Raw genomic sequence first — 24621 nt, forward strand, 5'->3', positions numbered from 1 at the left:
TTATCCATTAAATGGCTCGTGGACGCTAGGCTGTCTCCAGTTTGGGGCTGTTACGAATAGCGCCACCTGCACATCATAGCCCGTGCCTGGGGAGACCTGTGCAGAGCTGATGGGTCCAGGGTATGCATGTGCCTCAACTGGATTTTTAAAAATAAATTTATTTATTTATTTTTGGCTGCATTGGGTCTTTGTTGCTGCACGTGGGCTTTCTCTAGCTGCGGCAAGAGGGGGCTACTCTTTGTCGCGGTGCGTGGGCTTCTCATTGCGGTGGCTTCTCTTGTCGGGGAGCACGGGCTCTAGGCATGCGGGCTTCAGTAGTTGCGGTACTTGGGCCCTAAAGAGCGCGGGCTTCAGTAGTTGCAGTGCGTGGGCTCAACAGTTGCGACGCACGGGCTTCAGTAGTTGTGGCTCGCGGGCTCTAGAGCGCGGGCTCAGCACTTGTGGCACACGGGCTCAGCTGCTCCGTGGCACATGGGATCTTCCCGGGCCGGGGCTCGAACCCGTGTCCCCTGGATTGGCAGGAGGATTCTCAACCCCTGAGCCACCAGGGAAGCCCTTAACTGGCTTTTCACAAGCCTTATCCATGCAAAATTCCCTGGAAAGGAGTTGTCTTGTGCTTAAATACAGTAACATACCAAGGTTGACAGTCGCCACACGTATTTCTCAAATACTTGCAAAGTGGATTCTAACCCTGTGACAACCCCTCCGTGGGCCAGACGCGATCGTTCCCCAGCGTCTCAGGTCAGGATAAACCCTGAGGTGAGGTAGCTTGCCCAGATCCCCCTGCGGGTGAGTGGGGAGCTGGAATGCAGATCCGGCGGCACTGGTCCCCACGACTCACACGGCCTTTATTCACCTCTGAAAGGTAGGCGCTTGTCTTCCTCTCCACCACTCACGTTACCTTTTAGAAATTCGGTTTTAATTGCAAGGAAAATATTATGACAGTAGGCCTGCCCCGGCCGTCTGCTGCTTCCCCCTCTGTTATTACAGTAATTGACTTGCTGGATCCGGCTGACTGGGGGGTGCCCGTCTTCCTCGTCTGTGTTTGCCGGTCTCAGGCAAGTGCGTGCCTCTTGGCATTATGATTCCAAATAACTCAATTGGAAATGATTCGTAGAGCAAAATTATTGGGAACAGAATGACGATCAGTCAGAGGGTAGCTAGGAAACTGATCCGCCTGTCTTGTAATTTCTTCTGATTTGTAGCAAGAAAGTTTATGAAGGGCCTGTGGTCACGTGAGAGCGATGACCAGCATGCACACGTCCTCGACCATCTATTTATTCACTCGCTCCTTTCTTATAAAATAGCACACACGCGATGCCCGCTGTTTTTTGTAACCCTCTTTCCTCCGCTTAGCAGTGTATAATGGATAACATTCTGTGCCCATAAATAGTCGTCTACAGCTTTCTCGGGGGCTACATCCTGTTCTACCATAATTTATCTAACTTATGTAGATTGTTCCCAGCTTTGGGGATTATGTGTAATGACTATTCTTGCCTGCGAATCTTCAGGCAGAAACTTATTTCCTTAGGACGTAGTTCCACGGATTTTATTGGGATTTTAGTCCATCTGTGCACCCTCCAAAAATGACGTGCCAATTTATACTTCTACTGGCAGGGCATGAGGATGTCTTTTCTCTCTTCTTTGGCCAGTATCGGCTTTAAAATTTAAACCATTATTTGCCAGTCTGACAGAAGACAAATAGACTATCATCAGTGCTTTCATTGCACTTCTTTGATTCAGGCGAAATCAAGTGTTTGTCATGAGCCGATCAGCGCGGTTTGTGAGATGCCTGTTCAAGTCTTTTGCCCATTTTCTGTGGATGTGCTTGTCCTTCAGAAACATACTGCTTTTTCAGAACATTATTAACCATTTGTCTGTAACATGGATTGAAACACTTACTCCCGGTTTGCCATTTGCTTTTAATTTTGGTTTATGGTATCTTTAACCATACAGACATTTTGAATTTTCATGTAGCCAAATATATCACTCTTTTCCTCTGCGGTGCTTGGAAGGGCCTCACCATCCCAGAATAATGAAATGATTCATCTATATGCCCACTATTTTATCTGTCTGGTGGACTGGGATATGTGGTGACGTAAAGCTTCTAATACGCTTCAGATGCTTTACTTAAAAATTAGCTGAGGATCTTGCATTAGTGACCAGAGATTGCAGATGGAATATGATTATATGGTTTTTAAATGGGTAGAAGCTGATTTTTCCTATAGATCCTATAGATCTTCATCAACCCCTCTGAATACAAAGTTTTCCCAGGTCAGTGGACTTGGAGAGAATTGTTTTCCCTTAATCGGTCATCTTCCCTCTACCGGGCAGTGACCCCCCCGAAGTAACAGTCAGTTTCAGAGCCACTGCTGACCCCAGCGAGCACAAGGTCTCAGAGAGGAGAGCCCATGAGCGCCACAAAAGCACAGAAACACGGTCCCCCAGATATGGCCAGCGTGGGTGTGGCCGGGTTCCCGCGGGAGACGTGAACGCTTGGGTTGCTGCTGCTGTGTTTGGAGTCAGCGTGCGAGGCACTGGGCCCTGTGGGAGCCCGGGAGGGTCATGGATGTGCCTGTCTGAGGCCCCCCGCCCCGCGCCCGATGGGGCTGCCTGGCAGGACGTCCCCGCTTCTAACGCCGGGCGATGCAGAAAAGAAACAACTTGTGGAACTTCATAAATCAAGACTATTTTTGTTCCAAGGATTGAAAATTGATTACGGGTCGTGTGGATCCGGGAGGCCCGACTGCCTCAAGCTCTCTCTGTGCCAGAGTCCTGCGCGTCAGCAGTTTTCCCGGAAAGCAACTCTTTTGTGTTGAGCATCCTCACGACCGATGACTGTACTGGGGCTGCTGGCCAGACGGGGATGCAGAAGGCGGGTGCGCTGTCCCCAAAGCACCTGGTCCTTTGACGACCCCTCGGGGGCAGAGCTGAGACCTCTGGGCGGGACTCCGCTCAGCCTTCCTGCTCCTCCACGTGGACAGCCTGGGAGCCCCCCCCCCCCCCCGCCCCGCATTTCTTTGTTCATTTGACCCAGGTTTGCATCGGACATACCCCGGGGGAGAGGCCTTTTAAAACAGTTTACGCGCCTAGTGAACATTGCCCCGTAAGATGACTTGATGCCAGTACCTCCCGCTTTGTGAAGCTTTTCCTTTGACCTACGATAAAGGTTGCTGGTCACTGGCCCTTGAGTCCTCTGAGATGACCGGGGACGGGAGCGCTGTCCGGGCCAGAGGCCCTTGTTCCCAGGGGCAGTCCTGGGACTCCACACCCCGTAGGGACCCTGTACTCGACCAGCAAAGGTTTGCTCTGCGCGTCGGCGGGTGGGCTGTGCTCTGCTTCGGCGTCTCCGTGGGAAGGACTGGCCCTGGCAGGCCGCTGCTTCCGGAAGAACAAGAAACACAGTGGGTAGAGCTTGTGGCTCCACAGCCCACCCCCAACCAACCCACAGGCCCGGGAGTGAGGGGGACACGCCTGGGGCGCCTGCCGGGATGCTGGTCACACGGTGACAGCTGACCGATGCAGGAGGGGCCTCGGCTGAGCATGGCTGGGACTCATCCCTCTGACTTCGCCCCTGAGCATCCTTGGTGTCTGTGGGCGTCTCTCCTCCCCCTGCCCCCCGCCCCGTACAAACCGTCACCTTCTGTCACCTGACACCTAACACATCCCCCCACCACCCCATCATCCCTCACCCTGCCCCCTCCAATCCAGTCACAAGAGCAGTGATCTTTGAAAGACACAAGCTGCTGAATCATATCACGTCCCCCTCCCCGTCAGCCCAGTTTAAAAGCCCATTAGTGGTTCTCTATTGCGTTAGAAACAGACCAAACCCCTCCCAGTGGCCTGGCCCAGCTTCCCTTCAGCCTCTGACCACACCGACTCCCTGGAATGGGCCGTCCTCCTCCCTCCCAGTTAAGCACCACCCATCCTTCCATTCGCAACTAAAATGCTCCCAGGGGCTTGCCTGGTGGCGCAGTGGTTGAGAGTCCGCCTGCCGATGCAGGGGACGCGGGTTTGTGCCCCGGTCTGGGAAGATCCCACATGCCGCAGAGCGGCTGGGCCCGTGAGCCATGGCCGCTGAGCCTGCGCGTCCGGAGCCTGTGCTCCACAACGGGAGAGGCCACAACAGTGAGAGGCCCGCGTACCGCAAAAAAAAAAAAAAAAATGCTCCCAGGCCCGCCGGCTTGGGCCCCTCGCCCACGTGGGCCTGTCCTCGGGGGCTCGGGGACACGCCCAATGAGGGTGTGCATGCCGGTCCAGCTCCCACACGCCTGCAGGGGCCTCCCAGTGTCCCCTGGCCCAGGCGGTGGGGGGCAGGGCCCTCCACCCGGTGTTCCAGGGGCCCCCTGGACGTTTCCAGCGACCTCTTCCCTCTCCTCCCCACTCCGCTCACTCCCCTGGGTCCCCTGACAGGGCGGCCACCAGCCAGGACATGGCTTTGGGGGGGTGGGGGTCACCTGCCACTGCGGGGAGCCCCTTGGCCCCCAGTGTCTTCTCCCACCCTCCCTGTCCCTGCCGCCCCAGGCTGGCCAACGGTGGGGGGACCCCGACTTCACCCTTTTCCTCCCAGGCTGTTCTCTGCACAGCACCTGATTCATTTAAACATTTCACCTTTATCATGGCCAACAAGGCCTTAAATCAGTGATTCTCGGGCCCCACTGCACATTTATGAACACGAGATCCACCCTACCCACGCTGATCCGCCCTTGCAGGCCCATCTTGCCAGCATAGAAGCAGCCCCCCGAAAAGACAGAGGCTGCTCCTTTCATCACTGCTCGTAGAACTGTCTCCTTGATGCTGCCAAGGCCACGGGCCAGCCCTGGACCAGGGCCAGCCAGCCAGACCTGGGACACGCGGGCTGGGATGGGGCAGGGGTGGACCCCCAGGAGAAACCAGGTCCCCCCACCTCAAGAACGGGGTCCTCCCACAGATGTCCTCTGCAGCGGGGAAGGAAGTCCCAAGCGACCCGATCTCCCTGTGGCCTCGGAGCTGCAGAACTCCGCTGTAAGTGGCCACGGAGCAGGGGGTCAGGGGAGCGTCGTTTTTAGGTTTACGAGACATTTTATCGGCCCATCTCAGACCATCATAGAGTGTGAGATGCAGTGTTTGCACCCCTGCAATAGTTTCCAGGCAAGAGACAATAAAGCAGAATGGATTTCTAAATGTGGGCGTTGTCGCCTTGGTTTGAAGGTAGGCCCTATATATATATAAAATGTATATATATATAATTATATATATTATATATATAAATTTTTTTAAATTGAAGTCTAGTTGATTTACAATGTTGTATTAGTTACTGCTATACAGCAAAATGATTCAGTTATACATATATAGCTTCTCATTTTTTAAAAATATTCTTTCCCATTATGGTTTATCACAGGGTATCGAATATAGTTCCCTGTGCTCTACAGTAGGACCTTGTTGTGTATCCAGTCTATACATAAAAGCTTACATCTGCTGACCCCAACCTTCCACTCCATCCCTCCCCCACCCCCTTCCCCTGGCAACCACCAGTCTGTTCTCTATGTCCGTGATTCTGTTTCTGTTCCATAGATATGTTCACTTGTGCCGTATTTTAGATTCCACATGTAAGTGATGTCATATGGTATCCGTCCTTCTCTTTCTGGCTGACTTCACTTAGTATGGTCACCTCTAGTCACATCCATGTTGCCGCAAATGGCATTATTTCGTTCCTTTTTAGGCCTGGGCAGTGTTGGGCACAGGGAGACTTTAGCTGCAGTCTGGGCGAGCGTCGTTGGGGAGCACGCTGCGTACAAGGCCCTTTACTCTGTCGGGAGCTTGGTTGGGGGGCGAGTTTGCTAGTCCCCTCGAATGCTATTTAAGGAGGAACCAATTCCCTAAAATGCGTGCGCCCACAGTGGACACATAGCGGACCCTCATACCCCTCAGTGTGAACATTGAGCTGAAATGAGCTGCGTTTCTGGCTGGGCCGCAGCTCGGAGAATCCGCTCGTGACAGGCATGCAGTCAAGGGGTTCCCCAGGCCAGGGCCTCAGTCACCCACAGAAAGTGAGAGCTGGCAGCCAGCTTCCTCGGGCGGGGCCTGGGGACGGGTGGTGAGCGCTGGGGGTACGGGTCTTCCGGGACACGCCCCCAGAGAGTAGGGAGGAGAGGATGCTGTGGTGGGGGGTGCACCCTGCCTGGCCCTGGGGGACGCGTTCACCCAGAGTCCCGTGTCCCTCCAGCCGTGGAGGCAGCTGGGGCCATGCTGGGGCCCTGCCAGCCAGCTGAGTAAATCAGCTAATGAATAACACCAGTTAAAACTGGGCTGCTCTCAGCGCTGAGTGCTTCACTGGCCCCCAGCCCAGCACTTCCCAGCTCAGGGTCAACCCGCAGGTCCTCGGAGAGCTGGGGGCAGGAAGAGCCGGCATCGCTCGCCAGGAGTGTGGTCCATTTAGCTGGGTTGCTATTTTTACCCTTTGTTCTCCAGCAAGGAATTGTTCTTGATGGCAGGGACTTCATCAGCCCCTGGCCCTCCCTGCTTTCCCCCCCTCTCTGACCAGCAGTGTCTTTCATCAGCCCCCGGCCCTCCCTGCTTTCCCCGCTCTCTGACCAGCAGTGTCTTTCTCTCCTTTTGGAATTTCAGATGATGCCACCCACTTGCATGAAAGCCAAGTAGGTTAGTCGTTGCATTTAGAGGAAGGTGTCGTCCATAAGTGCTCTATTCGTTACTAATGAGATGGTGGCCAAAAGGTGGGAGTGGCAATTTGGATTTTATAAAGTTGCCCGGACAGGTGTGAGGGAGAACATTCCGGAGATGTGTGCTTCCCTGCAATTCCCGAATGCGAAAAAGTTTAAACATTCTGGGGCCGCCCAGCTCAACTATTCATCAAGTCATAGAGTGACATCAGAGAAGAGTTAATGACAGGACTTCCCCGGTGTCACAGTGGTGAAGAACCTGCCTACCAATGCAGTGGACACGGGTTCGAGCCCTGGTCTGGGAAGATCCCACATGCTGTGGAGCAACTAAGCCCATGCGCCACAACTACTGAAGCCCGCGTGCCCAGAGCCCGTGCTCTGTAACAAGAGAAGCCACTGCAATGAGAAGCCCATGCGCTGCAATGAAGAGCAGCCCCCGCTCGCCTCAACCAGAGAAAACTCGTGTGCAGCGACAAAGACCCAACGCAGCCAAAAAAAAAAAAAAAAAAAAACTATAAAAAAAAGAGTTAATGACAAATAACAGTTCACATGATTCCCAACGGCCAGCCAGTCTCCACCAGTGGCTCACTCACCTGGAAGGCTAGCCACCAGTGAGGGGCCACCTGCAGGCCCGCTGGGTCCTAAAGCTGCTGTGAGCTGTCCATCGGCCCCATGAGGATGGGCCTGCAGGGCACCCCTCCTCCCACTGTCCCTGCGCGTGGGCCGGCCCTGGCAGAGAATGGCCGGCCATTGCTGAGGGCCGCAGGAGTGTTGCAGGGTCAGGGAAAGGTGGCATCAGGCCCCAAAGGGGCCCCAAGTGGGGCTCGACCGGAGCTGCCAGAGATCTGGGGCTTAGGGCTGGTCCAGGTGGCCCCGTCTCCCCACTCGGGGCCCCTTCCGCTCAGCCTCTCCCCCTCCCACCCGGCCGCTCCCCTGCTGCCCCGCACAGCTGGAGGGGAGTGGGCACAGTCTCCTTGGAGGGGGTGTAGGGACCACGTCCTCAGACCCCAGCCAGGCTGAGACCCCCACCTCTCATCACACCCCCCAACCCCCGTCACCGATGCAACAGAAAAGCAGACATCCCAAGGCAGACCAGTGGATCACCGGGCTGGGCTGGGATGAGACGTCTGTGACCAGTGGAGCCCAGCTGGGTGGTACAGAGCAGGGGAGGGGCCCCACATTCACAGAGGGCTGAGCACAGCAGGCTGGTGGGTGCCAGGCCACCAGTGTGGTTCCAGTGGCTCCAGACAGGCAAGGAGGCTGGGGGCTGGGCCTCTCACCTGGGAGCACGGCTGGGAGGGCAGCCGGTCACAGAAGCATGACCGCAGTCAGGGTCTAGGAGCTTGTCTGGGCTCAGCCGGGAGTGGGTGTGCTTTCTCCCCCAGGCTCTGAGCAGGGAGGCCCCGACCTGAGTCCTGTCCTGGGCGAGCTCTGGGAGTGTTTAGGTGTGTGTGGGGTGCACCCCTTCCCCCAGGGGTCACAGTAATCAGAGAAGCAGCTCCCGCTGTACCCAGGGCTCCAAGGAAGGAGGGCTGCCTGGCGGAGCAGGACGGTCCGCGGGGTCTGGCGGCAGGGCCTGTGGGTGGCTGCACGTAGCTCTGGGCCTTGCTGGCAGCCACTCAAGGGTCGGATGCACTTTTCCAAAGACAGGTCTCTCCCAGCCCCAGGCTCTTCTCCAGTGTTACTCTGACACCCTTCCGTGGAGGGGTGGGGGTCTCTGTCCCCTCTTCTGGAATCCGGCGGCTTTGTAACCATGGTGGAAATGACGCCATTCCACTCCAGAGTCTTGGCCATAAAAGGTGACCCAGGCTGCACTGGTGTCTGCTGGGCGCCAGGTGCAGAAGTCGGAGCCATGTTCAGGGCCCTGGGAGGGGTCCTAGCCAAGGTTCCTGCTGACAGAGGCCACGACTGCAGGAGACGCCCTCAGGTGACGGGACCCCCAGGCGCAAGTCTTCCCAGACCTTGAGGAACAAACCAGGCCATCCCATGGGGCCTGTCTGAATCCTGCGACACAGGCTCCGAAAGCAATGGACTGGGTCATCTTACAGCCCAAGTCTGGGCACCCGTGATGCAGCAGTAACGGGAACCCATGTAGTCAGGCCCTCACTACCCCGGCCTCCCAGCCTCTGCGGGCAGGTCCCGGGAGGGCCCCCAGGGGAGGCAAGCGTCACGGTGAACAGACAGGGTGGGCCCGGGTCCGGCCCTGATGCGTCCCCATCTAGGTGTGGCCGGGTGGTGCGGGTCCCCAAGATGCAGCCTCTTTCCCACCCAACCACCGCCCCTCCGAGGTCAGCAGGTGCTGCAGCGGGAGGCGCCACCCCGCCCTCCCAGCCCGGCCAATGGTGTGGCCTCACCTCAGAGCCTCCCCAAGCTAGCACATTCAGGGGCTGCTCTAACCAAAGGCCATTAAGCTGTCACAGCCCATATGTCTCACGTCCCCCTTCCTGCCCGTTACCGCTGGGCCGGTGTGCTGAGACGCGTCTCTTCCCGTCTCCTCCTCCTTACTGAGTCACCGCAATCCAGCCAGACCGCCCCCCACCCCACCAGCTCTGAGCTCATCACCTCTGTCATCCATTATTCACCCCCAGAGCTGGGGTGTGGGGCGAGAAACTTGGATCTGACAGGGGCTTTGGGTCCCAGGCAGCTTGAGTGGCTCGGAGAATGGTGGGCAGAGGCCAGTGTGGGCTCCAGCCCCTCTGCTCCTAACTCCATGTGTGGCCGAGTGGCTCCCAGCTCCCAGCTCAGACTTGGAGTCCGGCCCTGCCCCACTTTCCCCACGGTCGAGGCGGGAGGATGTGCAGCTGCTGCCCAAGTCCAGGGATGTTGGTCGACTTTGACGCAGAAAAAGAAGAGGTTGCATCAATGTGCTGACACCACGCCCCACCCGACCGGCTGCTGACACTCGGCCTCCCCTGCCAGCTGCAGGACAGCTGTGGTGGCTGCCCATGGAGTCCTCACTGCCTCCCTGAGCTAACGGCACTGCCCAGGTATTGTAACTGGAATATCGAGTATCGAGCCAGCCATGCATTCAGAGATGGCTCCACTCAGTTACGACAGACTCATTATTTTTGCTAGATTCAATTTCCTAGTATCTGTTGGGGATTTTTGCACATTATGGACTGAACCTTTGGGTGCCCCTAAAACTACCCTGAAACCCATGTGTTGAAGCCTTATCTCCAATGTGATGGTATTTGGAGAGGGGGCTTTGGGAGGTAATTAGGGTTAGATTAGGTCATGAGGATGTGGCCCTCATGGTAGGATTAGTGGCCCCATGAGAAGAGCCACTCTACCTGCATGCACACCAAGGAGAGGCCCCGTGAGGACATAGCAAGAAGGCTGCCGACTGCCGGCACAAAGGGGAGCCCTCGCCAAAACCAGATTGTGCCAGCACACTGATCTCGGACTTGCAGCCTCCAGACCTGTGAGAAAATGAGTTTCTAGTGTTCAAACTACCCAGGCTGTGGTATTTTATCGAGGCAGCCTAGCTGGCTAAGGCAGTATTGATGTTCATGTGGCCCGGCCTCCCCTCAGGCTGTCCAGGTGAGGTCCAGAATACGCTCCAGCACCCGGGCCTGACCTGCACGGGGCCGACATGGCCAGAGGCCCCTGGGGCTACCGAGCTGACCTGGGCTGAGCACCCCTACAGCCAGCCCCTCCCCACCAGGCCACACGGGGACTCATGGGGAGCGGTGCTCCCGGGAAGACACAGCCGGCGTCTGTCCCAGGCTGACCACCTGGCCTGGAGCCGTCTCCCCTCCCGGCTGCTGGAGGGTCACTGTCATTGCCCTATGGAGGTGACTCCAGGGGGCTCATCTCCACTGATTCGGGTGTTAGGGGCCCAGGGGTGGGGGTTCTGTCCTACTGCGCTGGGCCTCCACCTGGCTGCTGCCCTCCTGCCTGTGGGAGCCTCAGTCACCTCACCTGGATGATGGGCTTGAACACCTGCCCTGCAGTCACAGTGGGCGTGGCCCAGGGCAGAGGTCCACGGGAGGCCCTTCCCCCGGCCTCGAGGGGAGAGCACACGGGAGGTGCGCGAAGGCCCGTGTGGGTCCCGGAGCGGCCCTCACACTGCGCAGGTTGTGTAACCCGAGCCTCCGTTTCCCTCTGTGGGAACCACGTGGGCGCCCTGCCATGGCGACGGCACCACCCCCGACACCAGGGACCCGTTCACTGTCCATCCGGACTCAGACAGCTAAGTCCCACTGTCTCTTGACCAGGGAACTTTGTGTCAATAACTTACTGACTTTGCATTTATTGAGCACTTACTGTACGCCCGCCCTGACCACACACACCGTCCTCCAACTTCCCCTCCCACTCCCCCATCCAGGCCCCTCCTCTTCTCTCTGCTTCCCAGGGCCACGGGACCCAGGCCTCCTCTCCCCGCTGTCCACACCCCTCATGACCTCAGCCAGTCCCAGGGCTTCAATGTCACCCGGACATTGACGACCTGAAATTCACGTCCACATTCCCTACATTTCCCCTGAGCTCGTCTTAGCCCTCGAAGGCCTGCTTGTCCACGTGAAGGCCAGCGGGAGCCTCAGGCCCAGTGTGGCCAGGCAGCACCGCCCTGCTGCTCCGTCAGGCCCAGGCCATCCCACGGCCCCGCCACCAGTTCAGCCGCCTCGTCCCATCCCTTCTGTGCTTTGTGGTTCCTCCTTCACAATAAGCCTCAAGTTTCCCTCTGCCCGTAGGCTCCACCCCTCCACCTCCCTCCCACAGCAGCCAAAGGCACCTTGTGAAAACACGGATTAGATCCTGCCGTCTCTGCCCCCACCTCATTCAGAACAAAACCTGCTCCTTACTGGGGTCCACAATGTCCCCCAAGACCTGCCGCAGGCCCTCTCCGCCTGGGCTCCAGCCGCATGGGTCTCCCCTCTGGCCGTGGACTGCCCTCCGGCCCGTTTGCCTCAGGGCCTTTGCACCTGCTGCTCCTGCGGCCTGCAATGCTCTCCCACGAGGCTGCATGGCGGCTCAGGCATGAATCAGACATTTCTTCCGGGGGGAGTCCTTCTTGGCCTTCCACGCCCCCATCTGCCTATCTCCTATAAAAACCTGACATTGTCTCAGCTGCTCTTATATAGGCACTGCCCCCCGATACCTCCCACTAGAACGTGAGCCCCTGGGGGCAGCGACCTCCTCTATCCGGTTCAGAGGTTTCCTGGATCAGTGCTGCCCATCGTGTGGATGAAGAAATGGAGACACACAGCAGTGAGCAGCGGAGTGGGGCTTGAACCCACCTCGGGGGGACCACGGCCTCGTCCTGTCTGGGGACGTGCTCACGTGGGTGCTCTCCCACGCTCCATCCGCACCACAGGCAGGTCCTGGAGGGAGGCTGCTGCCGTGGGGTCCGTGCCCAGCCCAGAAAGATTCCAGGCAGCTGCCAGGGGTCCGACAGCGCTCCTGCCAGGCTGGGCAGGGCCTCCCTGGGAAAGGGAGCTGGAGCAGGGGAGGCGGTGTGCCCACCTGGGACGCCTGAGGAGCCCCAGGGCAGACCCCAGGAGGCAGCCCTCCCAGCCGCGCCGATCCCTCTGCGGGGCCACAGCAGAGATCGCTTCTCGCCTGGTCCCGGCGAGTGGCTGGGTGGGCTCCAGATCTCGGGGGCTCAGGATGTCCTCGCTAAGCTAGGGGCCGGTCAGAGCATCTGGGGCCAGGGCAGGAGGAAGCAGCCATTGTGTCCTGGCCGGGAAGCCCTGCTGCTCCCCCCGGGAGGTGCGCTCTGCTCCTGGAGGCCCCGGGGCCCTGATGTCACCTCTGCAGCGGAGGGAGCGGGCCTGCTGTGCCGCGGAGCCAGCCCAGGGGCTGGGCAGGGAGCCCTCCAGGCCTCAGCTTGCCCAGCTCTGAAATAGTCACCGCTTGCTCTCTCCGGGGGCGTGGGGATGACACGGAACCCACGGAGCACATACGCGCCCCCGCAGCCCTCGTCCTGCCCGCCCTTCGCTGGCTGCCCGGAGCCGCCCTGCCCGCCTGTCCCAGCCGGCCTGCTGCATTTTTCACTCGGCACAGGGCGCCCCCGGCCGGACGAGGCCGGTGAGGGGGGCCGGGGGCGCCCTCCCGGACCACGTCCCTTCCGTCTGGCGCTCTCTTAAGTCATCTCTGGCTGCAGCTTGGAGCCTCCGCCCACGCTGTTAATGGACCCACAGCGGAGACTGCCGCAGCCACGCCGGCCCAAGCCCTGCCTCCACTGCCCGCGGGGGCCACGTTCACTGCGCCAGGCCCAGCGCTGCAAACAGGCTCCACCCAGTCACCGAGCTGACCTCCACCCCCCACCGCCAGCCAGGCAAGGACCCGGGATGGAAACGGGCTCCAAGGCTCCGCAGGCTGGGATTGCACATGGTTTGCCTTGTTTTCTCAAAAAGTGCTTCCCAGGGCCACGGGGAGGGCACGCTCTGGGCTGTGCCTGTGTGTGCACACATGCGTGTGCGTGTGCGTGTGCGTGAAAAGGTTCCTGCATGAGTCACACGTGCAACACTTTGCACTCAGCACAGCTTCCATTGCCCTCTGGCTCCCCTGTGTACATGTGCAGACACTTGCACACGTGCAGAGACGTGCAAAGGTCCTGGCCGGGCAGGATTTGGAGCTCGGGCCCTGCGTGCCGCGGGCCTGCTCAGCGTTGGCTTCCCCGGGTTTGGTTTTGGGGCTTATCACTGCCGTTTGCTGCTGGTTTATCCAGAACGTCCCCCCGAATATGTGGGCCCCTGTAAACCTTTGGCAACAGCTCTGCTGAGGGAAGGGCCCCATGAATCTCCAGGCCTGTGCCAGCCCTGTCCTGCCCGCAATAAGCAAGGAGATATATAGATGGATGGATGGATAGATGGATGGATGGATGGATGGATGGACGGACGGACAGACGGACCGACAGACGGGTGGGTGGATGGATGGATGGATGGATGGATGGACGGACGGACGGACAGACCGACAGACGGGTGGGTGGATGGATGGATGGATGGATGGATGGATAGATGGATGGATGGATGGATGGATAGATAAAGAAATCCCAAGACATGGAAACAATCCAAGGGTCCATCAGTGGATGAATGGATAAAGGAGATGCGGTATATACACCACGGAATACTACTCAGCCATAAAAAAGAATGCAGTCCTGCGATTTGTACAACATAGATGGACCTTGAAGGTATGATGCTAAGTGAGAAAGACAGAGAAAGACAAATATCATATGATTCCACTCACATACGGTACCTAAAAATACAAAACAAACAACAAACAAAATGAAACAAAACAAACGCATAGATACAGAGAACAGGTTGGCAGTTACCAGAGGGGACGGGTTGGGGGTGGGCTACAGCTGGACTTGTGGTGGGGACCACTCTGTAGTGTATACAGACGTCAAACTGTAGTGCTATACAACTGAAACTCATGTAACGTTAACAAGAGCGCCGGGAGATCAGAAGGAAATTGGTTATTCGTGCCCCAAATGAAAGAGTAAATCTCGCCCCCGTGTAAATCGCTGCTTGAGATGTTACCCTCAGCAGGTGCAGCGCCTTCTGCCTCGGCCGGCGGCCGGCGGGGACATAAAACCCTGCCTTTGACGTGAGCCGAGCCTGGCGTCGGCTTCCCGGAGAACACGGATCCCGGTGTGGGACCAGCACAGGCCCGGAGGCCACTCTCCTCGGTGCTGAAAGCGAGCCTCACAATGGGAGGTGGGGGGCCATGGACGTTCTCGAGGCCACCTTGGACAGTTCCGGCCTCTCCCACCCACCCAAGAACATCTCTGGCCTGAGTGGACGGCGTGCGGGGCAGGTGGAGAGCCTCCAGCAGAGAGAGACCCCAACCAAAAGGGGCGGGAGTTGGTGGTAGACACTCAGCATCCCCCACCTGGGGGTCCCCCACTCGGGACCGCATCAGAGAGTCCTCGGCGGTCACTTCTCATCAGCTCCGCCTCTCTGCCTTTCCTCCCCTCCTGGCCTCTCCTCCCAGCTCCTCACGGCATTTGCTGGCATCACCTCCATACAAACTATGTGCCCCAAACCTTTGTCCAGGGCCTGTGTCAGGGACCCAGATGAAGACACCAGCGCTCCCCACTTGTGGCAACCCTGGGGAATGTGTCACACCAAGTTTTTCTTGACAGAGGCGCCCCACGTCCGCCCTCCAGCTTCAACAGTGCCAGCGGGGGCCCAGCCTCACGGTCCCGGGGTGAAGTCGGCTGGAAGCAGCTCTTCCCACAGTGGTACCCAGGACCCTTGGTCCCATGGACGCTCCACGAGCCTCAGCACACGGCTTCCCAGAGGTGGCCCACAGGCCAGCAGGAGGGGCTCTGTGACCTTGGTGCCAGGTGGTCCCCCAATGAACTCGTCCAGGAAACCCTTCTTTCTGCTGACAGCTGTCAACCCGTGTCCCAGAACCCGTGCTTCCTGGTGGCTCGCAGCTCATGGAGGAACTGATTGGACATGCTCCCAGAGTGGCTTTCCTTAGCGCGTTTAAATAGCGTGAAGCCATCAGATTAGATTTCCACACTCGGCCTCAGGAACATGTAGTTCACACATCTGTGAAATCCCGGAGCGGCAGTGATGCATCATCCCGGTTTGTGTTTCCAGAGCCCCATGGCAGAGCCCCAGGCAACCCAGTAAGTGTTGGTGGCAAGGATGAGCCACGTGCAATGCCAGGTTCTACTTGGGTGGCAGCCTCAGGGTAGGGGGGAACCTGAGGCGCCTCCAGCCTCGGGCATCTCTCCACCCGGGTCTGGGCCTGAGTGGCGCCCCCTCCAACGTGCTGGTTTTCTGTCATCGTACTTTACAGATGAGGAAACCGAGGCCCAGACAGAGGCAGCCTCTTGCCCAGGTCACACAGGCCCCAGCCTCCCGGCCCACTCTGCCTCGGAGAGTCCGGCTGAGCTGTGCTGAAGAATGTGGCCAGCGGGAGACACAGCTCTGTGCAGAGCCTCCTGCCGCCACCTTGGGCTGGCGATGCCAGATCCCCGCTGGCTGTGGTCACGCGTGCACTGCACTAGACGCCAGCCACCACCTTGTCTGTGTGGCGACCCATCACCTACAGGGGACATGTGTGAGTGGCATGTGTGTTTCAGGGTGTGCGGTGTGTGTTTGTGCGGCCATGTCACACCTGACTCGTGGCGCAGGTGGGCCTCACACTGCAAGTTGGGTCTGAGGGGGGTTCCGCCCACACATCGTGTGTTCAGCTCTGCTGTGAGTGTCCACGTGAGGCCGGGGAACGGGGGGCAAGTCCACTGTCATCGCAGAACAAGCCCTGCAGTTGGTGTGGCCAAGACCTGCAGGGGCCTGTTGCTGGTTCTCAGAACAAGTTGTACATACCTGTCCCCGGGCTCAGGGGGCACCTCAGGTCTGAGGTAGCCAGCAGGTGTGGGGACAACTGGGGAGAATTCACCTGCTCAGAACTCCTACCCGTCATCTGGGTCTCATTTTACACATCCCTTCCTCCAGGAAGTCCTCCCTGACCACTCACCCAAAGCAGGTAACGAGTACCTGCCATGAGCCCCACACCCCACGTGCCCTGCCCCTCACTGAACTCTGCAATGCCTGGCACAGAACCTCCTCGGGTATTTCCTGGGCACAGTAAGGTGTGGATGAACGCAGAGCTCAGCGGTACCCAGGCCTGCAGATTTCCTTGGACCAGAGAGCCACAAATCCGTCTGTGACTCATGCCACTGGATCACTGGCCTCCTTGGGAAAATGGGCGGAAGATCTGACCTAATTCCCAGGAACACCAGACTTCTGCTCTTCTTGGCAGTGAAGTTCAGAAGACACCCGCCACCCCCATCACCCTGGGGAAGGCAAAGGTGATTTTCTGCGTTGATTGGCTGGGCCTCGGGACCCAGTTCTTTGGTCAAACACCAGTTCAGATGTTGCGTGAAGGCATTTTCAGATGTGATCAACACTTAAACCAGCCGACTTCAAGGAAAGTGGGTGACCCTCTGCGATGTGGGTGGGCCATCCAAGCAGCTGAGGCCGCAAGAGCAAAGACTGATGTCTCCCCGGCAAGGCCCCCTCCTTCTGTGGGCACACGGTGGGTAGGCGGCCCTTCAGCCGGAGATGCGAGTGGGTGCGTCCAGCCCAGCTGTGGCCCCACTGGGGAGGGTGGGGAGTGGCTACCATTTACCAGCATCGGTTTCAGTGGTTTTACTGTTTGCCCATCTTTCCTCTCAGCCCAGAGAGGCAGCGACTGGCACGCCCCTCTGGAGCAGGGGGTGGGGGGCGGGGGCTTGTCTGCCTCCCCGACCTGCACGCACGCCCAGGTTCCTGGACAGATATTATGGGCAGCCTGGGACTGTAGGTCTGAATCACAGAGCACTCATATATCACACCTGTGCTGGGCTGCAAACCCTGGCGGAAGTACTAATGCTTTCTCTCTAAACAGCCCTGACACGCGGAGCTAATAGAAGTTAAGTGAGAGACCCGCAGCGCCCTTGTGAAGGCCTCTGGGGTGAGGGTGGAGGCTCTGGGACTCCTCCATCCTGCCGGGGCTTCACAAAGGAAGGGTGCTGGGGGCTGGGGGGCGCTCAAACCTGGTTTCTCGTGACCTGGGGTCTGCATCTCCCTCCTCGCCTGAGCTTCGTGTTCCAAAAGTTTTCAAGGCCCATTTTTAAATGCAAGCAGCCGTTGCAGCTGGTTGAACATCCGGACTGTGAGAAAAGTGCCAATCACCCCGCCCGCCCGCCCCTTGCCCCTCCCCCAAGTCGTCTGCCCAGCAGTTTCTCCAAAGCCTTAGCAGCAGCTCCTTGGTCAAACTCGCTTTAGAGTGAATCCCCTGATGGGACCGCACAGCCTCTCATCACCACAGGTTCCCCGGCTTTGGGGCTCGGTGCCCGCAGACCCCCCGCAATCTTTGCAGCTGCTGCCGAGCAGCTTTGGTGTGGCTGCACCATCGCCACGCAGGCCTGCAGGGCCTCCCGCTACAGGAGTTTCCTCCTCGAGGGCAGTTCAGGCAGGAACAGCATCTTCGCACAGAGAAGGAGGCCAGGCCTGGGAAGGGGGCTGCACCCCAGTGGCACCCACAGCCCTCTGGGTCCAGGGGCCACCAAGGGGCTGGGCTCTCCTGCCCACCTACCCAGCTCTCCCCATCAGATGCTGAGCAAGGTCTTCCCTCTGACCCTCGGGCAGCCATGAGGATGCTCGGCTGGCCCGGGACACTGACGTCAGGACATATGGTCACTTGGCCACAGTCGCCCAGCAGGTCCCATGTGTCACACAGCCTCTGCACCTTGGCTTCTCCTGGGAGGCCTCCTGCCCTCAAACCCATGGCCCACCCAGGACCCCAATGGCCCCCCTCCCCGTCCCACCGCAAACCCCACCTGCACAGTCCTAGTTCCCTGCATGGTTGCTGAGCCCTGCGGGGAGACGCCACCCAAGAGGGGCTGCGTCAGCCCAGCCTTCGTCCCCGAGGCGTCCCCAAGGCTCGAGGCTCAAGGACGCCACGCCAGCGCACAGCCGGCACTGGGGGGACCGACAGTGCCCAGCGGCCCTTCCCTGGACCACTCTGGACAGGAGCCCTGCCCCAGTGCGGGCCTGGCAGAGCAAACCCCCGTTTCCTGGCTGGGATGAGAGCCAGCCTCCAGGGAGAACTCATTGTGCGCACATGAGCCCATCCTCCCGGCGTCCTTGATGACCCTGCCCCTCCCCCAGGAAGCACCAGGGGACAAAGCCTCGCTGGGCCCCTCCGGGATCTCGCCGAGATGCCGGGCTCGGGGGGGATGCTTTGCTCAGGAGTGAGAGGCCTATTCTGGGGTAAGTTGCCAAAAGGGCATAAAAGCACGTTCCACAGCTTTTGTTCTTTGTGACAGCTCCACTCCGAGTCATGCTGCCCCAGAGGAGCCAGCCCCCAAAGGCCAAGGACACGAGCCTGTGCGGGCAGGTGTGAGGCTGCCAAGGGTCCCCACGTGTGCTTGGAAGGCCCCCATCGGGGACAGGCTTCATATGCTCGGGGCCCCCTCCAGATAATCATGCTGGAGCCATCATTACCGGGGGCAGAGAGAAAAGAGAGAGAGAGAGACACGCAGAGAGAAAGAGGGGGAGGGGCTGCAGGACCATGCAGGGCGAGGGGCCGTCTGACGGGCCCATGGTGCCAGCCTCTCGGACGGGAGGGGGGACACCTAGTGGTTATGGTCTCTGGTTCTGGAAGCTTCTGCCTGTATTTGAAGCCCAGTCTGGCCTGTCTGTGGCTGTGACCTCGGACAAGGCACTGACTTGCCAGTCTCCCTTCCAGCCCTGTAAAATGGGGCTAATGACAGTGGTCTGGGTGGAAGTGTCGCCATGAGGAGGGACTGAGAACGCAGTGTCGGGAGGGCTCGGCACCGGCCTCCACGGCGTTCTCCCAACACCACCCCCTAGACCTTGTTTTTAAAACAAGCCTATGCCCCACCCCTCGCCCCCTTTCTGGGCCAGGAGGGGCATGGCGCTAAGCAGCGCAGCAGTTTCTAGAACTTACCGCCATGCTTCCCAAGGAAGGAAATCAGGCAAAGCCCTCAGGGGGATGAAAAAGCGAGTCCAGGCGCCTGCTTTCGACAGGTGCCGCACTCCTGCCCCGTGGGAACCCTCCGCAAAGGCGATCCAACTGCTGTATCCATTCTGCAGATGGCAAAGCGGATCGCGTGGGCCCGGAGCTCACGCACCCCACCCCCACAGGCCTGACGCAGCAGCACGGAGCTCGCAGCCGACTGTCGGGGACACCTGTGCAAACGGTCAGCTCAGGGACACGCCTGGCTGCGTCCTTGGGCTCCCCCCCCCCACCCCCCGGGAACACCTGGAGGCGGAGCTGCATCACCATGCCATCCGGCGCCGCTTTCCCGGCACCTCCCTGCGGCGGGGAGCGGGGGGAGGGGGACACTGCCGCGGGACGCGCCCACCGCTCTCTGCTGCCCTTCAGCCAGGATCCAGCGCCTTGGAGCTGTACGCCCTTCCCCCCAGGGCGGACACCACGGGACGGCGTGAGCGAGCGCCGCGGACTGGCCACAGCGGCAGTTATCAGCATGTCATTATTAATTATTAATACATCCATACAGTTAGTGCAGCCCCCCCTGAATAATTCACGCATCGGCGCTCCATCTGCGGAGGGTGTAGTAGAAGCTTGTCAGGCCTGTTTTCAGGCCAGGGCGTCCCCAAATACAGCGAGTCTCTGTGTTAACACCCTCATTCCAAGTTGTGCCCCAAACCAAGCAAGCATTTTAATTAACTTGATGAGGGTCAGATGAACGGCGCTCGGCTTCCAGCTCGAGGTCCGTGTGATAGAGCTGGGGCTGTCCTCCTCTGGACAGACTATCAGTGCCTGAGACCCAGAGACACACGGAGGGGAGGGGACTGGGTGCCGGGTTCCTGCAAACCCACGTGTGCCCACGGGCGTCCTCGACTCCCCGGCCCGCCCAGCGCAGGGTTCGCCTGGGGACCCGCGGTGAGCACTGCAGCAGGAGCTGTCCGCAGGCAGGTCCTGAAAAGGCTCTGACAACGTGGCCTTTTTCTACTGTTGAATGAAGCGCTGTGCCCACATCCTCTGGCCTGACCCGGCTGGCCTTCTTGGGCAGGTGTCGCTCAGGTGCAGACCCTCCACGAACCACTGGCCCGTCCTGGAAGTTCCCGTCCCCGAGCCTTCCTCTGTGCCCCATCCAGTTCCCTGCGCCATCTCTTCCCACGCAGGGAACTCCTGGGGGGCAGGAGGGCCTTCCGCTTGGGGGTGATGAGGCACATGGTGCGCAGATGCTATTTTTATTATTGTGTTAATATTATGACAGAACCGATTGGAAACTGTGCCATCAACAGCTGACATGTCGTTCACTGAGAGTGGCCGAGGTCACTGCTGTGGATGGGGAGAGACCCACCAGGATGGCTGAAGGTTTGGAGGGGGGCCTCTTGGAGGGGGGCCTCTGCTGACCTGGAAGGAGGGACAGGAGTAAGGCTGGCGTGGAGACCATGGCGCCTTCCCCCTAGTGAGAGACTTGGGGTCCAGGGGAGTTTGGATGTTCAAGGGAGCACATCCTGCATCCCGGGGGGCTCCCCACTTCTCTGTGCCCCCAGATTCCCTGCTTGTCAGACTGCACGAGACAGAGCAGGGCTGGGGGTGGAGGGGTGCCCCTCGTGGGCTGTGAACCCCGGGCCCTGCGTCTTTGGTCCCTCACCCTCACCGTAGGAAGAATGCAGGGCAGCCCCGGCTTACAGATGAGGACAGGCTTGGGGACCTTCCCCAAGGTCCCAGACCAGGAACTTGCTGAGGCTTCCGCACGCAAGCCCAGGAGGCTTCAGGGCGGCACATGGCCTCCCTCGGGGCTTTGGCCCATGGGCTCCCAGCGCCGTCCTCAGTGCAGGGCCGACTCTGCATTTAGGTCCACCTAAGAGGCCTCTCCTGATCTCCCAGCGGGCTTGGCCCCGCCCCTGCTCTGCTGGCTCCCATCTCCCTCCCTGGCTCTCATCTCCCTCTGGATAGCGGCCACATGGACAGGGGTCCAGCTTGCAGCTACCAGGGTGGGCGAGGCGGGTGGTGGGTGTCAGCCCTGCCCCACACGAGCTCAACCCAGCTCTCAGGCTCCAACGTGTCTGATTCGCGACAAAGTAACAAGGACAGGAGAAACCCGCTCCTTGGGGCAATTTCCCTCGTTCTTGGTTCCAGGAATTCACTCTCGGAGGGGATGCTGGCCTCTGCTGCTTGAACAGAGAAGCTTCTCGGACAAACCTGGGCCAGGGACCCAGTGCCCTTCGGTCCTGTGGCGAAGGTCAGATGTCCGTGGCCCTGGTTTTCCAGGGACCCAGTGCCCTTCGGTCCTGTGGCGAAGGTCAGATGTCCGTGGCCCTGGTTTTCCTCAGCAGATGCCAGCCAGCCTGCCTGCAGCCCCGCCACACTGCCAATGACGTCAGCCCACCTTTGTGTCTCTGGTGTGCCTAGCAAGGAGAGGGCTGGACCTGGAGTCCCCACTGGGCCCCCTTCTGCACTGTGCTGGCCAGAGACCCCTCCCCTCCCTGATGGACTGAAGCGTCCAGCCCCACCCTTGACAGGTCTTCAACCAGAGCGTCGGCCCCCCTGCTCCTGACCAACCAGCTGGCTGGGGGAACGTGGGCTTCTGCCCGCCCCCCACGCCCCTCTGCGGCCTTAAGAGGAAGGGGGACTGGAAGGGGGCACACCAGGTTGGAACAATTACCCTGGCAATGGTGCTACTCTAAAACCTCCGGAAAACCTTGTCCAAAGGCAGAGGCAACCCCAGATACCCTCAGAAAAAGTTCAGAGCCCCCCAGACCTGCTCTCCAGGCATTTTCCAAGTTCTGGGGGACACAGAACACCCTCCTCTTCAGCCCAGCCCCTGGGGCCCTCCGGAGAGATGCCTGAGCCAGCCCCCAACACCAGCAGGGTGGCAGGTCAGGAGGAAAAGGCCCAGCCAGCGAGAAGCAGATCGGGGAAGCTGCCATTCGGCTCGTTCGGGAAGAGCAAGTGTGTGGCTATCGATCAGATATCTTTACGTAGACGGGGCACTTAGCCAAAGCGAGGGGCGAGCAGATTCATACAGGTCATCATCGGTGTCTCTGCAGTCATGTCGGGCTTTCATTTAACAGGTGCAAGTGATCCCGTCAGTCATTGTGTCCCCTGGTTGGTGCTGGAAGACGCAGAAAGCCTCCATCTAGAAGTTTCCGTACGGTCTGGCCCTGCTCCCCCGAGAAAGCCCATTTCTGGCGGGTGAGCTGAGAAATACGGTCCAGCTGTGTATGGGTGGGAAACGCCTTGTGATCTGTTGTTTGTCATGTGTTTTTCACTCCGATCTTAACTGGGAGCAGACGACCCCACCGTCTGCCAGTGAACTTACTGACGGACCTCGCCCACAAGCCGGAGACAAGCCACCCACCCCGGGTGCCTGTCAGGGCTCCGCACTGCCACCCACCGCCAGGAAAGCGCCCCGTGTCTTCAGACGCTTGACCCCCTCGCGGGAGGTGCGGCCCCAGGGGCCAGTGTGTGTCCTTCTGTGGGCCTCTCTCACTGTGGACACAACGCAGGCCTGGAAAGCGTTACTAAAATCCACAAACACAAGCCGCTCGACGGCCCTCACATTGTCCATCCTGGTCTCAGTTATGTTAAGTTTACAAGATGTGTGCTTCTTCTCGTTGACGTCCGCATTCTAATATTTCTACTTTCACTTATTTTTAGAAATAAACTAAGGCCAAAGCACAGTAAAGCAGCTGGACAGCCACCGCCGCTGCAGTGGGGTGGCTGAGCTGTGGAAGTGACCCTGGCCATCGGCCAGCCCTCCCGTGCCCGCGGCCCTCAGCACGGTGGGATGGCTCCATGTGCGAGGAGCCTGGCTCTGTCCACCCCGCATCCTTCTTCCCCTGTTGCTAACAGCTCCCTGGTTTTCCTCTGGAGAGCCTGGGCCATTCTGGTGGGTGGCCTCCTACCCTGCCCCCCCAATGAGCCATCGAGTGACCCAGGCCTGGCCAACGAGTAGCCACCGGGGCCTCTGCGGGTTGCCCCCCCCTCCCTCCCCCTCTGCCCGCCACCATTTCTCCCTCCCGTGCTGCCCTGGTTGGATAGATGAGCCTGGAGCTGTCAGGGGCCGCCTGTGCCCCCACCTGGAGAGAGAGGAATGAAGCCCCGGAGGAAAGGGAGCAGAGACGTGGAGAAAACAGATTCCTGATGACACAGTTTGAGGTTCTGGATCCAGCCCTGTGTTTGGACCCCTGGGCCGTGGGAGTCGGTAAATTTTCCTTGGGTTTATATCCGCAGCCAACACAGTTTGGACCACGGGAGAGCGAAGGCAGACGCGTCCCTGTGCCTGCAGTCGGGCTTTGGCCCCCTTCTCCCTGGGGGTCCATGGCTCCCAGGCCTCCTGGAAAGGCAGTGTCCACCTCAGAAAACGAAATTCTGCTCGGCCATGGGAAGAAAGAGGCGCGCGACGAAGAGTCACGAGGACAGCACGTCGCGAGGCAGGTGCCAAGCGCACCAGCACATACCGCGCGGTTTCGTCGTTCAAACTTCTGCAAAAGGCAGACCCGGTCTCCGGTGCCAGAAAGTGGATCAGTGGGGAGGGGAGACAGGACCCCACGCTTCACGGGCTGCAGGGGAGGCCCCTGCCCCCGAGGCAGCAGAGCAGAAGGGTAGTGAGTGGCCCTGGGCCTGGGGAAGGGGAAGTGGGAGCCGGGAGCTTTCCTGGAAGAGGGCCTGGGTCTTCAGGGAAGCAGGGGCCTCGCCAAGGAAAGCCCACACAGACCCCGGCCTGGCCGCCTCACTCTGAGCCTCTCCCAAGAGCTCGCCGTCCCCACCCTCCCTGGGTCCACCACGGGTGCTCTCTCCCCTTCACCTGCAGCCCTCGGGCTGCCCTCGCCCCTCCCCTAAGCCCACCTGCCTGCACCTGTCCCCTCGAGCTGGGAGTCCGTGTGCGGGGCTGGCAATGCGCGTCCACATGAGTGTGTGCGTCGTGTGTGCCCACACGTCTGCCTGAGTGTGCTGGGGTAAATGTGCGCTCCTGCGTCTGTGTGGCCCCAGCTGTAAACGCTGGGGCTCGGAGCAGAACCAGACCACCGACGTGACAGGAAGCAGCGCGCTTCCCCTGGCACTCGGCATGACTGCCGTGTTTGTTTGAGAGCCTGGCAGTGGGAGGACTTCCCCGGAATAGGGAGAGAGAGGATGACAAGGCAGGTTGAGCCCCCACCTCCAGTGGGGCAAACCTGGAAGCCGGTGTGGGAGGCTCCATCTGCAGAGGCTGCCGAAGTGACGGGGAGGACGCTTCCCAGCCTGTGGCCCCTCAGCACCTCTCTGACCCCACGTGTCCTCGTAGGAAGGACCCGCCACCTTTCCCACCATCACCAGCTGCCCTTCTTACACTGAACCGTGGGGCTGGTTACTGGGCAAGCATCCATGTTGTCAAAGAGAGAGAGAAAGATGAATCTCTTTCAAACAAGAATTTCCTTTTCTTCACTAAAATGTAATGGACATTTCAGGGCCACCTTGTAAGAAAGAAATATCCAGGGCAGGAGCAAGGACCAGGCTTCCCATGCAAAAGCCACAG

The sequence above is a fragment of the Phocoena sinus genome, chromosome 15 (assembly GCF_008692025.1).
Source record: "Phocoena sinus isolate mPhoSin1 chromosome 15, mPhoSin1.pri, whole genome shotgun sequence".
NCBI classification, from domain to species: domain Eukaryota; kingdom Metazoa; phylum Chordata; class Mammalia; order Artiodactyla; family Phocoenidae; genus Phocoena; species Phocoena sinus.